Raw genomic sequence first — 5,866 nt, forward strand, 5'->3', positions numbered from 1 at the left:
CTCTCTCTCTCTCTCTCTCTCTCTCTCTCTCTCTCTCTCTCTCTTGATTGCTTGCTCACTCACTCTCGCTCTCTTCCTGCTGCCTGTAGATCCAGATATAGATTTCTAAGTTCCTTCCCCAGCACCATGTCTGCCTGCACACTGCCATACTCCCTGCTATGATGATAATGAACTAAATCTCTGAAACTGTAAGCCATCCCCAATTAAACACTTTTCTTTATAAGAGTTGCCGTTGTCATGGAGTCTCTTCACAGCAAAAGAAACCCTAACTAAGACAAGGTGGTAGTTAGAATCTCTTTCTATGGGGATTCATTAGCAGCTACATTACTCCTAGTATATTATTGTTGTTGTTGTTGTTTTTCTTATTAATTGCTATGATTCTGAGGCAAAGATATTCTGTAGGTCACATCAGTCTTTGGTTCATGATGGCCAATAACTTGCCAGTCAAGTAAGAAATAGGTTTCCCCATAACACTCCTAACCCATCACCTGGCATGAGCCTAGCAATGAGATGTACAGTAAGTTTATGTTGAATGAATGAATAAATACCTACCAAACTATTTTTCTTCCTAGACATCTTGATGAATGGAAGAGATGAGAACAGTTGGAGAGCTATAGAGCCCTGATGTTTCTGATGGATACATTTCTGATGAGTCTTTAAGTCTCTGAAAAGTGAAATGTTTCTAGAAACTTTCTCTGAAATCACATTCGTATAGAAGCTAAGTGACCTCTACATGTTAGCCTCAAAGTAAGTATAATTTAAATTGTTAGGTATCTCATTAGCATTTAGCAGACTTGACAGCCATTATGGATGCACCCCACCTGCATAATCAGCTTTGAACCCCCTACTTCCTGTATCCCTGGTAACACACTAATTTTATTTTAAGGAAGGTAAGACTATCACATTGCCCCTCCATTGAATGTAAAACACTGTGTGGAGAGGAATGCATGGGAAGGAGTGTCACAGTTGCCCGTTCTGAATATTTAAAATACCACATGAGAGAAGGATAGAGTAACAGAGCTTTATGGTACCTTGCACCTCAGTGCAACAGAAACCATTAAAGGATGTCTATTTCCATGTGCAAATATTTAAATTTTTTCTTAGTTTAATTATTTTAAAATCTATTCTTTTTAAATATTTCTGGGGAGAGGAGAAAAGAATTGTATCTCTGGCCCTGGGTGGTAACATGGCTATCTAGTAAAGAACAAAAACATATTATTCTTCCTTCCTTAAAGACTGTCAATCACCTGGACAGGAAAGCTGTCTCTTCAAGAAACGTTAAGAAATATTATAAAGTCTACCTGGTTGCATGTAGGTTGACATGATGGTTTCTCTGGCTGTTGTCCACTCTCACTCTGCAAGAGTGTGACTTATACAATTGTTTCTTTGGTCATAGTCCAATTTCATCCCTGGGAATATCCCACTTTAATGAAATCTCATCCCTGGGGGTAACCCAGTGTAATGAATTCTGTCTATCTTCTTTACCATGCTCTGTGTGTCTTGTCTGAATTTATTCAATGGAGAACTCAGAGATCAGAGAATGAAGGGGAGGACAGAGTGAGATCCTGGTGACAAAAGATATACTTCAGGAAATGGGAACTATAATATTTGGGCCCTTGAGGTTACTTATTATAAACCATAACTCCTTCCTTATTGTAGTTGTGAGAACAAGGGGATAAGGTACCCTAATTGTATTAGTCACTGCTCTTTTATGAAGTGGCACAATGATAAAGGCAACTCATAAAAACCATTTAATTGGATGCTTGCTTAAACTTTCAGAGTTGAATTCATTATCATCATGGCAGGAAACAGGGTAGTATGCAGGCAGACATGGTGCTAGAGGAGCAGCTGAGAGTTCTGCATCCTGATCTGCAAGCAGCAGAAAGAGATACTGCGCCTGACATGGACCTTTAAAACTTCAAAACTCACTCCCAGTGACACACTTACTCCAACCAGGCCCCACCTTCTAATCCTTCTAATCCTTTCAAAGAGTTCCACTCCTTGGTGACTGAGCATTCAAATATATGTGCCTACAGAGGGTGGCATTCTTATTCAAACCACCACACTATTCCTCTGGGTGAGGTCTTCAGGTTGCAGTGGCAACAGTGTTATCTGGGAACAGTTAGGGGACCAGATATTCCAGCCCTTCCTTTCCTTCCTATGGAATCACAATGAGAGGCTCAGACTAACAATAGCCCCAGATCACATGCATACAAAGGAGCTTTTAGGAAACACTAGCATATAGGGTAAGTGGTTACTCCACGGAGTTTGTGAGTATTTACAGCGTGACATTAAGAGAAGAGGAGAGGAAAGTGTGGAAAGAGGAGAAGAGGAGGGAGATATGAGTCAAAGCAGTACCTACAAGACTTCTAACCTAGGCTTAGATGCCACATGGTGTCATTCCAAATGTACTGTCTTGGTTTGAGGTGAGTAACCACAGGCAACCTGGATTTAAAGGATAGAATTAGATCCACTCTTCAGTGGAAAAAGGGCAAAAGACTTGTGACAACCTTGACTTTGCCGTATACTTCTCTTGAAGAATCACCAATCTCTGTGTGCTGAGGCATTCCCAATCACATGCTGCAGGACCTAGTGATGGGAGAAGGAGGTTGTTCCAGTTTGTTTCCTGTTGCTATGCTAAACACCATAACCCAAAGCACCTTTGGGTGGAAAGGGCTTATTTTATCTTACAAGTTACAGTCCATCATAAATGGAAGCTGAGGCAGGAGCCTGGAAGCAGGAACGGAATTTGTGGAAGAATGCTGCCTACTGGCTTCTTTCCAGGTTTGTACTCAGTTACTTTTCCTATATAGTTCACATTCACTTACACAGGGATGGTACTGCTGACAATGAGCCAGGCTCTCCTCCATCAAACAGCAATCAAGCAATCAGGAAAATGCTCCACAGACATCTCCATAGGCCAATCTGATGCAGGCAATTCTTTAGTTGATGGTCCTTCTATCCACATTTATCAAGTTGGTCATCAACATTAGCAATCACAGAGGTGAATAGAATTCCTCCTTACTTTGGTGGGATCTCAAGCAGATTCTTTCTTTGGTCTATCTCAGGTCGTGCCCACATATTTGATATGATAGACTAATACTGTTATGAGAGACTGCTCGGAGGGTGTTTATTTATTTTTGTGGTACTAGAGGTGGAACTCGGGGCTTATGCATGTTCTACAGGCAATCTGCTAATTCTACTGCTGTGCTACAGCCACACTCCATTGCCAGGAGTACTGTAGATGGGAAAGATCCAGGTAATCATGAAATGCATCAGGGTTGGTTACAGTTGTTAATTGGAAAAGCTATGACAATAATGGGCTAGGCTATTGGATTTGCCTGTCATCAAACTTCTAAAGGTATTATTTTAACTCAGAAGAGCAGATTACATGACAGAAGTGTCAAGAGTCATTGGAAGGAGAAGACATTCTTGGCAATAAAGACTTTTATGTAGTGTCTCCCTTGACCAACTTTGGGTTTGTTTTTAATGTGCTCTGCCTCCTGCTTCTTCTGGGTAAGGATGGCATCACAGCCATGGCCATGAAAAACAGAGTGTCTTTGGCTCTTCTCCCGTGTACTCTGCAGGAATCAGGAACCCCTAGGATTCCTCCCCAATGATTCTGAGCCTTCCCACTGGGGTTAGCATGCTCTTGCTTTTAACAGCCTGTAGTGTCAAACACCATTCCTCCCATGCAGCTACTATGATAAAGTTCCTCAGCTCCCCCCCTCCAAGCCACATGGCCTTTTCACCTCCAATGTCTGCCAAAGGCACCGCTACGCCAACCCAACTCTGCTGGAGATACTTGGCAGCTGTACATAATCGCTGAGGTCTGATCCAGTGGTGAAATGCCACACTGGACAGCTGGTACTGGGGCATGGGAACACCTCTTATGTTCCATCAAGAGGCTGGTGTCAGCACTGTCAGTTTTTCTCCATCATATCCACTATTCTCCAAGTGCTAGAGAATCCCTTTGCTCTTTTATTTCTTCCTTTCCCTTTATACCAACTTGGACGCATCATCATCTTAGTGAATGCTGGTGCTGTTGACCAGCCCCATTTGGTTTTTCTAGAAATGGAGTAGTGTCGTGAGAAGTTAAAAATAAAGATTTAATCATTTGGGGTTGAATGAAACTCTTGCCTCCACCCTCACTAACAGGATTGACTATAGTCAGTCACCTAACTCTGTGTCTTGGTTCTCTCACATGTAAAATGAAAATATTGATAGAAATTACTTTCTTGTATCCTCATGAAGCTGAAATGGAATATCCTACATAATGTCCCTGCTACTATGTCTGGTGCATAGTACGTACTCAGTAAATGTAAACTACTGGTATATTACCTTTCACTCTTATGGGGAACTCTTTCCAGGGCTCTCTTTAATCTCAAATGATAATAGCTTACTGTTTGCTCCTCTTTCCATTCCTTGTAAATATGTTAAAGCAAGTTTGGATCTTGCCATAACCATAAGTTGGGCTTAAACCTGGGGCAATTCCCACAGATAAAATCATTATTGAACAATTTATATGTATTCCACATAGCACAGGTGTCAATATTGATAACTATAAAAGTCACTGTTTATTGAGTGTTCCTGTGTGGTAGGTACTGGACATAAAAGAAGTTGCTTATTGTCTACCCTTGTGTCAAGCCTATGAAGTCAGTACATTACTATTGCCATTTGACAGATGGTGTGGTAGTCTATCAAGCTATCATAACAAAATACCATAGACTGGGTGGCTTAAACCACAACAGTTGATTTCTTTTAGTTTTAGACACTCGGGTTCTTCTTTAAAGGTGGAGAAATTATGGTGGCAGAGAAGAGAGGTGTGATAGGTTTCAAGCAAGTCCAAAAGTTAGCAAGGCCAATTCCATCAGAGCTCAGGATCCAAGAATAATCCTCTCTCATTTGTAGCTGGATCTCTAAGTCCATTAAAGTGGCAATCCTACTCTCAGAGCTAAGCAAGATGTTGATGCCCACATGATCCTCTGCCAGGGACTGACTACACAGCTCAGCTAGGCAGTAGTCTTGGAAGCTGAGCCAGAAGCAGATTTACTGCCTGGCCTGAGCACTCTGAACCTACGGGGATCATCTTTGATGATCTCTTGGTCACCTTCAGGATCATTCTTCACTCATCTTAAAGTCATGTTTACAGTTAAATGGTCGTACAGTCCTATCCTATAACATGCCATGAGCACAACAGCTTCCCTTCATGTTGTCCTCTGCACCTGTTCACACTGGCAGTGCAAATGCTAGAACAATCCCATGGGTGAGCCCTGGCTTCCTTGCAGACAGGTGATTAACTCCACAAATTGAACCTACAATCCTTCTATCAAGCCTTTTCAGTCACACCCTTCTTGCTCTCCTCGAAGCAAGCTCTCTCTCTCTCTCTCTCTCTCTCTCTCTCTCTCTCTCTCTCTCTCTCTCTCTCTCTCTCTCGTCATATGAACAGGCTTAGATCTTTCCAAATCCTCAAGAGCTGGTTGCTCTTAATAGCTATTTCTTCAGTCCATTTCTCAGCCCCCATACTTTATAGTCATCAACTGCCCAGCAATGCTTCAGTTAATGATAGATCACACAAGATTAAATAGAGCTGAAATTTTTCTTATCTGCTAGTGACGGAGTAGTTCAGTGAGTCATTGTTGCATTTGTGCTAATACTGGTGGAAGCAATTGTAATGAGCTTCCCAGCCTCATAAAGAACATCAGATACAGTTATGCACAATATGCAAGAAATGATAGTTATAATAAACACTTGTTTATGTGTTTATTATACTATGCTTTTAATGATCGTTTTAGACTAAGCCATTGCTCCTTTTATGCCTTCTAAACATACTTCATTGTGAAAACCTATAACATTGAATGCCAAC

Source organism: Mus pahari, chromosome X, assembly GCF_900095145.1.
Source record: "Mus pahari chromosome X, PAHARI_EIJ_v1.1, whole genome shotgun sequence".
Classification (NCBI taxonomy): domain Eukaryota; kingdom Metazoa; phylum Chordata; class Mammalia; order Rodentia; family Muridae; genus Mus; species Mus pahari.